The 12,438-nt window shown below is 35.6% G+C and overlaps 1 protein-coding gene and 1 pseudogene across 5 annotated transcripts in view; one reads left to right on the top strand and one right to left on the bottom strand.

The window, feature by feature from the left end:
• Positions 1–12,438, top strand: part of CTNNA3 (catenin alpha 3) — a 1,810,934-nt gene that overhangs the window by 809,842 nt on the left and 988,654 nt on the right. The gene's annotated exons all lie outside the window — the stretch shown is intronic.
• LOC112854454 (large ribosomal subunit protein eL19 pseudogene) lies at positions 1,725–2,428 on the bottom strand (annotated as a pseudogene).

Below are 12,438 nucleotides of genomic sequence, written 5' to 3'. Positions count from 1 at the left end.
TTGCTTTCAAACTGATTATTGTTAGTAAAGCAGAAAAAAACAGTTATAAACTGGTAAAACAGAAAAAGTCTTGTAAATTATGATGGCCTCTGATTAAGCTTAAGCAGTGTGTACAACCTATGCCAAGAAGGTAGAAACAAAAGCAGCAATGATAACAAGAATGTTGCTGAGGAACAGAATGTAGAGAGATAATAGGTTTCTGGATTGGAAGACTCAACAGGCTAAATTAATCTGTATATAAATTCATATTAATATAAATGAAACATGAAAAAAATTAAACAGGAATTTTTTGTGTTTAATTCTGTGCTTTAATAATAGCTTTATTTTTGAGTATTCTGTTACATAAATTTCCAAACATAGAAGTAGAGAGAATAATGAAATGAACTTCCGTGTACCCATCACCCAGTGTCAATGTCAAAAATTACTAGCACATAGCCAAACTTTATTTATTTATACCCCCAATTATCACTCCATCCTCATGGATTATGTTGAAGCAAATCCCAGACATCATATAATTCACCTATATGTAACTCTAAAAGATAAGAACTAAAAAAAAAAAAATGTGTTGCTGTGATGTCATTATTCCATTCTAAAAAGTTAGCAAAAATTTGATGACTTCAAATCAAATACCAATCAACATCAAATTCAGTATGCATGCATGCAACATACATATTTGGCTGCCTTTTTTTTTTTAATCAGGGTGCAAACTAGATCCTCACTTTGCATTTCATTGGTATACATCTAAAATCTCCTTTAAACTTTAAACTCTTCTCTCTATTTTCCCCTTGTACTTTCTTAAAGAAACTGGGTTATTTGTTTTGTGGAATTCCCCACATTCTGTGTTTTGCTACATGCATCTCCATGATATCAGGTAAAAATTTCCTCTGAGCTCATTTTCTATGAGCTATATATCTAGACATAGAGGTTTAATCAGATCTCAGTTTGATGCTTTGGCAAGAATACTTGATTCAGCATGTTGGATTCCTTCTGCTGCATCACACTAAAGAGCCCTTGGTTTCTAATATCTCTTTATTATAATGTTAGGTTAATCTACAGGTTTTTATGTGATTGGCCTGATTCATCCATTATAAAACTTAAAAAAAATTTTAATGTTTATTTATATTTGAGAGAGAAAGAGAGAGAGAGAGAGGGAGAGAGCGAGAGAGCATGAGCAGGGGAGGGGCAGAGAGATGGAGACAGAATCCAAAGCAGGCCCCAGGCTCTGAGATGTCAGCATACAGCCTGATGTGGGGCTCAAACTCACCAACTGGGAGATCATGACCTGATCCCCAGTTGGATGCTTAGCCAACTGAGCCACCCAGGCACCCCCTGATTCATCAATTATAAATCGGGCTCCCAATCAGTTTTTCACCTGATAGTTTATCTGTTACTGATGATTATTACATAGATCTATTTGTTCAATAGGCATTGCAAAATATTAAGATTCTAATTCCATCATTCCTTTTTCATTTATTGGCTGGAATTCTTCTATAAATAATAACCTTACTGTATCAAGTGTTTATTTTGAGGCACATACAGGAAAGGCTGAAAAAAATACCCTGATTATTTCCCTTTAAGTTTTCAGAATAATAGGCCAGTTCACTAAAATTCTGTAGATTATTATTGAATTGTTTTTAGGTATCATTATAACTTCATGGATCTTCTCATATTTGATATTTTTCAATCCACTTCAGTTATTGTTCTTTATGATCTTGAATTTATTATCTCATCTTTGCCAATAGGAATGTCTTCGGTTTTTTTCTTAGGCAGATAAAAGGTTGTTTTATTGAATAACCGATCTGTGTAATTGCTGAGGCCACTATGTATAGACAAAAGAGAGGGAGTTTTATTTCTTGGTCTCTTCCTCCTTGGACAGAGTCTTGATGATTTCCTCCTTCTTTGCCTGGAGCCACTCTTCATGGTGCTTGCATGCTTCCTTGTTCTTAGCCCTGCAGGCCTCAGCTTGGTCAGCCAGAAGCTTCTTGCGAGCCTTGTGGGCCTTCAGCTTGTGGATGTGTTCCATGAGAATTCACTTGTTTTTGAATACATTCCCCTTCACTTTCAGGTACAAGCTGTGAGACATGTGGTGGTCAATCTTCTTAGATCCAGATATCTTCTGAGTAGCTGGTACAGAATTCTCATCGTCCTCATCCAGGTCACCTTCTCAGGCATTCAAGCAATGGCAGTACCTTTTCTCTTACCAGTGCCTACATGCCTGTCCTTCTGGTGGGCCAAAATATTTTTCCAGCACTGGCCCAGAATGGACCATCCTAGACTTTCTCAGCCCATCTTTGATCAGTTTCTGGACATGCTGACAGGAGTTGACATTGGCGATTTCACTGGTCTCATTGTGGTCCAACCAGACCTTCTTGTCGCCACAGAGTAGGAAACTGGGGGCAAGCCTCTTCTGATGCCTGAGCATACTCATGGCTGCCTTCAGTGTGGTGAAAGGAAAGACAAGACCTCTTAAATTTTGTTCCTAAGTCTTTGTGAAATGATCTCTATGGTCACTGATGCATCCTCACTTTTTGGTATGACAAGCAGTCCCAAGATCTTCTCTTCTATTTTCGGTCCAAACCAGGAAACAGCCATGTCTTTAAGGCATCTTGGTATCTTTTGTGGGAAATGGTGTTCATAGTCCACAATTTGGTCACTGGGGATGCTCATAGCTACTTAATTGGTCACTGTATCTAAGACTATTCTGTAGAAATATTTTAAAAGAGGAATACTTCATATTGATATTTCCATACTTTCCATATTTCCAATTCAAATTTCAGTTTATGGGGTTTTGCTTGTAATTTTTTTCATTTGATATGTTTATTATCTCTTTTCTCTTAAACTGAAAATCTTAGTTCCATATGACTGCATATATATAATAATTTAAGAATAATTTTAGAATAAAAGCAGTAATGGGGTGCCTGGGTAGCTCAGTCAGTTAAGTATCTGACTCTTGGTTTCGGCTCAGGTCATACATAATCTCACACTTCATGGGTTGAGCCCCATGATGGGCTCTGTGCTGATGGTGAGTGGCCTGCTTGGGATTCTCTCTCTCCCTCACTCTGTCCCTCCCCCACATGCTATCCCTCTCCTCTTTTCTCTCAAAATAAATAAATTAATTAAATGAATGAATAAAAACAGTAATATTATTAACAAGGTGATTAGTAAAAACAATTTAAGATTTCTTACAGTTCTTGGTTTATGGTACTTAAAAATAATTCATATCAATTCATGCCCAGTTATATAGCCTTGTTTCATTGCTTTTTATTTCTATGGATTGTTTTTTTAGTTTGAATTAACTTTGTTTAATAATCATTTAAAACATTATTATAGTTACAAAGTCAAAACCTCAAAGTAAAGCACATTTGGAGAGCTCTACCTTCTCTACCATTGTCCCTCTCTCGTGGGTATCACCATTTTTATTAGTTTTTGGTTTATCTTTCCTTTTTTTAAAATAGATATAGCTATAACTCTATACATATATAAATTACTATTTCTCCATTCTTTGATATAAGGTAGCATACTATAAATGCTTAAACACCTTGCTTCTTTTTTACTGAAACAATATATCCTAACAATATCTGGTAATACCTCATTCATTTTACAAAGCACCTAAAAGTCATGGCACTCTTTGTGGACCAACATGCAATATTTACATTTGAATTTTAAAATAAAAATTTGCCAAACTTGTTCCTGCTCTAAGCTATTGTTTATAACAGTGCTTGATATATATTGCCTCCATTAATCCCCATGACTTCCTCATCAGGAAGCACTTGTGCAATCACCATTTTATAAATGAGGAAATTGACATATAAAGAGATTAAGTGACTTTACCAGGGTTTGTAGGTAGTGAATGGGCAGGGCTAGATTCACAAATAGGCAGTCTGACTCCAGGGTCAGTGATGTGAATAACTATATCATATTATCTGTCCCTCCTGGAATATAGAAAAAATAGAAAAATAAACAGAAGAGAGGTGCCAGAGTGGCCTAGTTGGTTAAGCGTCCAACTCTTGATTTTGGCTCAGGTCGTAATCTCAGGTTCATGAGTTCAAGCCCTGTGTCTGGCTCTGTGCTGGAGGCACAGAGCCTGCTTGGGATTCCCACCCCCCACCCTCTCTCTCTCTGCCTCTCCCCTGCTCATGTGCAAGCATGCTCTCTCTCAAAATAAATAAATAAATATTTAAAAAAAAAAAAACAACAGAAGGAGATAATACAGCTGAAGAAAATATATAAAAGAACACTTTATATTTAGAAAGTTTTAGTCATTAAGATTTTCCCCATTTAATAAATCTTATTTGATACATTTCGATCTACTTCACAAAATTTTGAAATATTCTTTAAGGACATCGTTGAAGAGCTGTTGGTACTCAGTACTTGACAGATAAGGTACCTGAAGTCTTGGAAGAGATAGGTGATACAACTGGTTGATATTAAGTAAGGGCTGCAAACCTTGCCTCCTGTCTCACACAATAAGGGATGAGAGTTAAAACAGAGTTTTGGGGCCTTTGAGACCCAAAGTAACCAGTGGCCACTCTGAAGGTATCGTGTTTAATTCTAGACCCTTCTAAGCCCCAAAGAAGGCTGAATCTAATTCTGATTGTGCATTACCATACCTATTTCTTTTTTCTTTCTTTCTTTTTTTTTTTATGTTGATTTATTGTTGAAAGAGAGAGAGAGAGAGAGAGACAGAGCATGAGTTGGGGAGGGGCAGAGAGAGAGGGAGACACAGAATTCGAAGCAGGCTCTAGGCTCCGAGCTGTCAGCACAGAGCCCGACCCGGGGCTCGGGCTCACAGACCGCCAGATCATGACCTGAGCCAAAGTCGGACGCTCAACTGACTGAGCCACCCAGGGGCCCCTACCATACCTACTTCTTAACAGGTCATTCTCACTTATTTTTTCCTTTTACTTTTCCCTCTAGAGCTGTTACAGATGGCACAGTTATATAGCTACATACCTGCTCAATGGACTACTTCTAATTTTATTGTGAATTTCTTCATTTTTTCCAATGTTTACCGAAGCTCTGATCATTTTTCTAATCTTCTTGCAATGAAAAACCTATAATACATACATAAAATATAGTATTTGTAAATACCTGCCTTAAGGGAAACAAGATTTAAAAAAATGCCACAGTTAATTGGCTTCAATTATATATAAAAAGCAGAAACTTCTGAATCCTTTGCCTTTCCTTCCTTTGTTGAGATTATTATGCTTTAAAAAATCCGCATAAAAATCTAAAATGGAAAAAAAAAACAAATAAATATTATCAGAAAAATGATCTTGAATATCTTAATTAAAATATGAATCCACACAGATATGGAGATAAAAGTAACTAGTTCTTCAGTTACTATATATAGTATCCTACAGTTAAATGTTTTATTTTTATTATCTACTTATTTTTTAACTTTCTAGTTACAAAAATGTTTTGTTTATACTATATTAAGTTGCTATTATTTTATATGCTTTTATGTTTTTCCTTGTGTCTTTTTAATGACTTAAAAATCCATCTATGAAGAAACAAGCTTAAGTTAGAAGTTGTCTAATATTTATCTGTTTTTGAGGGGAAGGGTGAAAGGACGGAAACTTGAAAAATAGAATAAACACTAATATTAGAAGACAAGAAAGAACAACTTAAACACAGGGAATCAAGGTTCTGGATAATCTCAATAATTTAGAGTGATAAAGTGGATAGAATATGGTTTCTGGTATCTGTGAGTCATGAGTTCTTTTCAAACTCCTTTACTTATAACACTGTTCAAATTGTTAATTATCTCTGGAACTCAGCTTCCTTATTTCTAAAAAGTAGCACATATAAGTTGCCTCTCAGATTGTTTAGAGAACAATATGACAGCAACTAATAAATTCATGGATAAAATATGTAATTAATATTTTTTATTTATTCATGTATATTTTGTTCTAGATATGATTTCAGATTGTATTTGATAACTTTTTAATGTTATAATTTATTTTCAAAACTAGCCTGTAGATGATGCAATTTTTACATTATATATATATATATACATGTATATATATATACAATATATATATACAATGTATATATACATTATAAATGTATAATTTATACATTATACAATATACATTATATATTTTACATTATATATACATATACATATATACACATATATGAAATACCTGCTTTGCCAATAGTGTTAGGTCCAAAGGATGAGTAAGATAGTATCCCTGCTACAACAAACCCACCATTTTTTTCTTTCTACCTCTGCCAGAGGGCCCCCTTGGACTTAGGTTTGATTGGCTATGATTCTTTAGACAGTATCTATAACAAATCAGAAGAACTTCATATATAGTCTTATAGCAAAATAATTGTCGAGTATTTCATTCAGTACTGAAATGATCCACCTTGCATTAAATTCTAGTATATTAGTTCTCCCTTATTTTTCTTTCTATTATTTTCTTGGAGGGAGTAAACTTAATTCTCTAATTCTATCCCAGAGGTCTTATTTTTCTTTGCCTTTATCATCATCACACTTTATTGGCAGCCAGTATAGTGCAGTTACAAGTATAAATTCCTGTCAGGCATATTGATTATGATTTTTATTTCTCCACTGTGCTTGTTTCTAGTTCTGTTCACTTGGTTTTCTACTTTGAAATTTTGCTACCTACAATATTCTCTTGGCCATCTCCTCTAGAAAGTTTGCACATTAATTCATCCTTCAGAATTATTTCATTAAATTCCTTTTATTGATGATCTCCTGGTTACTAGGGTGGTTATATGCAATTATTTGAAATAATCTAAAAGAACCCAGAGGGCCCAAAGTAGTTATCCCTATTAAAATACACCTTCTCGTTGGGCACCACTTGTTAAATAGTTTACTCATTCTATATAGACCCATAATCACTGTAATCAATGAAAAGGTACAGAACATCTTGGTTCCTTCTGAATTTCAAATTATTTTCTCATGTCTTTTCAAATCTATAGAGCTTGGTGAAGCTTTCCTACAATAGAAAACTGCATGCAAGCACCCAAGGGTCAAGTCTTTCCCAACCTAAGCTTAATGGCTTTGCTGTGCGAGCTAAGATAATTTATAAATATCACAGAAGAGCAGATTCACCTGTTACCATGTATAATAACATCTCAAAGAGACAGCTAAACATGACAGTTAAGGGGACTTGCAATTGAGAGAGAGAGAGAGAGAGAGAGAGAGAGAGAGGAAACATGAGCAGAGTTGAGAGCCATATAATTATGCTTATTCACACTATGACTAGCTTTAAAGTGATTTATTCAAAATGGTTACCCGTGTACTCTTAGTCACCCCCTTTCTTGACTACATGCTAATTCTGATTTGGGCATTTGTCTCTAGAATATATTGGTTCTTCCTCTTGAAAGAGAATTGTGCTGCATTTTCAGTACTGTTTAAATCAGTTAATCATATTCCCCAATTATCCCATAACATTAGTTATTTGAATTTCAAGTTGCAATGTTCTTAGAGAAAGCTTAATATCTTCATTATACATACAGTCACGGTTAGCTAATTAGCATCCTGAATGCTGCAGTTTAACCCTGGATGCCACTATTCTTGGCTTCAATGTTATATTGGGTTTTATCATTTAAAAATTTTTAATGATATTTGAAAATACTATTGTTGAATTCTACTTAATAAGAAGCCCCCTTTGAAAGTTTCCAGGCACCATATAAATGTATTACGGCTTTCATCTATTGGTTTATAAATAAAAGCACCCTTGAATGTTTTCCAAAAGAGTAATACGATTTAAAATATAGTTAATGAAAATTAAGCTATATTGGTTTTCCTGGAGGAAAATTGCACTACATAATTAATTTTAAAAATCACTGTTTATTTCTTCAGTTTGTTGAGAAACAAGAAACAGACTCAAAATAATAAAGCTAAGAGAACACACTGCATTTTGACATTGTCTGTAATTAAAGGATCAGTACTTCAGAAACAATTTTACCTTGTTTGAGTTGCCATTTTAGTTGCCATTGTACTTAAGGCTTTTTTCTCCATTCCTTACATAGGGATTCTTATCTTTTAAATAAAAGATGTAAAGGAGCTGCAATTATTTCTGTTATTAAAATAAGCATCTTGCAATTTTACAAATTTTAACATTTAGGTTTTGATATTTTAACTTAGTGATTATTATACAATGGACAAAGCCATAAATCAACATAAGTCAGAGAGGTGAAGTGATGTGCACTCGATTACATGTTGAGCAATGACAGAACTGGTACTAAAACTTAGGCTTCTGGATATCCAGTCTAGTGCTTTTTCCCTTATCTGGACTTTTGGTGCCTTGTGATCACTTGAGTTGCAGTATCCCAGAAAATATACATTTAAGGTTCTTCATGTCTGTCCATGACCTGATAGCTCATTTCAGTTTGGCACTCAATAATATTGCATTGTCTGGGTGTCTGGTTGGCTCAGTTGGTAGACCATGTGATTCTTGATCTCAGGGCTGTGAGTTCGAGCCCCACATTGGGTGTAGAGATTACTTTTTATAAAAAATAATAATAATACTAATATTCCATTGTCTGGATGCACTGCCATTTACCCATTTATCTATGGAGGAACATCGTGATTGCTTCTAACTGTTGGAAGTTTTGAATAAAACTATTATAAAATCCATGTGCAAGTTTCTGCATGGAAATAAGTTTTTTCAGTGCCTTTAGGTAGAGTGAGATATCTGGATTGTATCATATAGAAAGAACATGTTTAATTTTGTAAGAAAGTGCCAAACCATTTTCCAAACTGGCTGTACCATTTTGCTTTTCCTCCAGCAGTGAATGAGCGTCCCTCTTGCTCCACATTCTTACTAGCATTTGGTGTCAGTGTTCAGGATTTTGGCCGTTCTAATAGGTGTGTAGTAGTATCTCATTGTTTTAATTTGTGTTCCCTGATGACATTAGGTGTGGAGCATGGCATCTTTTCCACAGCAATCTTTTAACAAAGTCATTCCCTTCTTAAAACTCATCACTGACTCCCCATTGCTTTTGAAAAACAGACTCTATCATGGCTTTCCTGATTTGGCACATGTGTAGCTAACTCATTTTGCATTAGGTATATATTGTTGCTGTAACAAATTACTACAAGCTACATACACTTAAAACACAGGGCTTAAAACAACACATATTTATTATCTTAAGGTTCTCATAAGTCAGAAGTCCAACATGAGTCTCACTGGGCTAAGATCAAGGTGTCAACAGGACTGTGTTCATTTTGAGATTCCAGGGAAAGATCTTTTTTGTTGATGAAGGTGTTGGCACAATTCAAGTCCACAGGGTTGTAGGACCACATGTCTCTATTTCCTTGCTTGCTGTCACCCAGGGGCCACCATTAACTTCTCTTTTTAGTTTTTGTACATTGACCTCTACAACTCAGAACCAGCAATCGGGCATCTATCCTTTTCAGACTACCATCTCTCTGACCTTTCTTTCATAGTCCCGTCTCTCTTTGACCACAACCTAGGATGTTTTTGACTCGTAAGGACTTGAGTGATCAAACAAGTGATCCACTTGTGTAATCCAGGATAATCTCCCCATCTCAAGATATGTAACCTTACTGACATCTGCAAAATACCTTTTGCCATGGGTTCACAGATTCCAGAGGGTGTAATAATTTTTGGAGGGCCATTATTCTGCTTATCACACAGCTCATATTACCTTGATCACCATTTCCCCACAGTGGCTTCCTTTCTTTTTGCAAACCTGTGATGCACCTCCCTACCTCAGATACTTTGAATTTTCTGGGCCTTGCTCCTTGGATTTCTTCTTCTGACTCTTTGTATGGTAGTAGACTTAGTCAAAGTTGGTTCTGAAAGCAGGTCCAACTGAACCCATAGTAGGGATTTGGTCAATTGAAACTACAAGAACTTGGGGAAGACAGAAGCTGTAGACAAGACATTGAGTCTGATGGTAATACAGTTTCTCAGACCTACATGTTTGGACTGTTAGCCCTTGGTCCCTGATGTACTGGAAGAGGACAAGTTCCTGGCACATGATTTTTTTTCCTGCAATTGATATCCACCCTTGTGTTGGGATACGAGAAAAGTTACATGAGGGTTTATCAAAAGTAATCATGAAACTGCATTTGTGTTCCTCTACTCTAATGCTACATCTTTTGTTTTAGCATGAGGGGTCAGTAGGCTACTGATTTTGAAACAGAATCATGAAAAGAAAGTGCATTGCTACTGAGAGAGGATAAAACACCAGTTACTTTTCAGACAGAAGTTTGTTCTAAATTATATTTTCCTGACTCTCTAAGGATTTCTTTCCCACCTAAAGATGGGCTCTTAAATGTCAATCTTGATCTTTTTGCATGGAGAGTGAGCAAATATATATTGCATAATTGTAAACTGGGAAACTAATAGAGCGTATAGAATAGAGTCAGTGGTGTGTCAGCCCTCCTGGTCTGATGAAACTCCAGAGATATTCATCATCTGGTATTAGAAAATGCAGTACAGCCCTTAGAAATGTCATTGCTATTTTCAACTCAACATTAGTTTGGGACTGGTGAATCAATTAATCAATCAAAGTCTCTTAAAACAGTATAGTTTTTTAAAAGATAAACACATCTGCCTCAGCATTTAAAATTTGATGGACTGAAGAAGAAAAACTTTTCCCTGTTTATGTTCTGGGTATGGATTTAATTTCATTTAAATTCAATTTCATTTCTTCACATTAACTAAGGAAAATGTTATATCTCAAGATATGACCTGGTCTATAACAGTGGAATGCGCAGTCTAAAATGGGTATGATCTGGAACTAAGGAAATGGAATGTAGGTGTGGAAGAGGATGAGCCATTATAATGAATCCTAGCCTTTATGTAAAATCTAGCTACTAAGGGCTTGCATTTGTTGAGGCTGTTGATTGTTGAGGGTGTTGGCAGAGAGTGGTATTTAACGTGTTAATGGAGAATCCACGGGGAGGCAGTGATGAGGAATAGACATCTGTTGTCACTAGAGATGGGAATGTAATCACAGTGAGGCAGTACCCTTCTTCCAAGGGTCTAAAACACAGAATTTAACAGAAGGGTCCAAGTATCAGGAGTGTGATCTTGATGGAGGCTGAACTTGGGAATGGGGCAAAATACCTGGCTGCAAAACCAAACAAACATAAGGTTGATTTGATGTTCAGTCGCAGATCATTGAGCTAGAGTTTCTTCAGTCCATCCCTGATGAAATCACAACAGGATTTATCATAGTGAACTCATTGGGATTGTAAGTGGAGGTTAAGGAGCACAGCCATAAGGAGATGAAAAAACTATTACGGAACATTCTCCAAAACTTGTGGCTTTTTTTTTTTTTACACTAATTTCTTTCCCTTTCTTACTTTTTGACCCACTTCTGTCCTTTTTCTTTCTCTCCTTTGGTCCATGGCAAATAGGATTAGAGGCTGACAGTATAGGGGCAGTAAGGAAAATAAGGGAACTTTCTTTTTCTTTTGAACCTTTGGGAAGTCCTGCCACAGACATTTCTATATATTTCTGAGACGGGATGTTACAAATGACCATCATTGAAGAAAGTCCTGTTATCCAGTTGGACAAACAGAGATTAGATTATCAGTCACTGGTGTGATCAGTTCGTTTTCTTAAGGAAACACAAGGTATCTGCCCTTTATAGCATCAACTGCAACACTAGAGGTGCGTTACAAAGAATCTCCCCAAATTATTTCCTTTTCTCCTTCTTTTATTTTTTTTTTCAGCAAGAGTTTATTTTATTTTTCCTCTTTCTTGTGATTTTAAAATTTGTACTGAATGCACAACAGGGATAAAATACAATTTTTTTCTTGGCACAGAGACTTGCCACCCAGTTGGCATTTTTATTATAAGAACAATTACCTGGGGAGGTGATTTACTGGCAAGAACAAAATCAGTATATCCTATTATCTCCCAGTGTTTCCCTAACAGACTCTCTAGGACATAGTGTTTGGAATTCAGAGGGGGCTTGCGTATAGAATCTGGACATTCTGAAAGCCTGAACAAGGAAAATTGAAAAGCTGAACCTTAAAATCTATATTTCATTGCAGTAGATACAGTTGCTTATCAAGATGTAATAATGTAAATAACATTTTGCCTTAAGATAAATAGGTAAAGGGATATTATATGTAATTATTAGCCTCAGAATAATTCAGCTCGCGTTAATAACATCATATTATCATGACCTGTCTTATTAAACTGTGTAAAATAGCAAAAAAGACTTTACTTGACTTTGCATGATGCATTATTGCTTTAGTTAGGTGCTTGGGTGGCTTTCAGTATGTCATATGGAGTGCTGTCAAAGTCTGTAATACCCTGGGGAAGTGAATTCACCCTCAAACTAATATTTTTTTCTTTCCTGCAAAAAAAAGTTATTGTAAACAGTTTTTGACACTCCACTGCTGCCTTTTCTTTACCCCAACTCCTTCTCATATCTTAGGCAGTTACCTAGTACTCTTCTGGTATCTCTGGG

Source organism: Puma concolor, chromosome D2 (genome assembly GCF_028749965.1).
Source record: "Puma concolor isolate L17-30 chromosome D2, mPumCon1.1.hap2, whole genome shotgun sequence".
NCBI lineage: Eukaryota > Metazoa > Chordata > Mammalia > Carnivora > Felidae > Puma > Puma concolor.
This window is presented reverse-complemented; position numbering and strand designations above follow the sequence as displayed.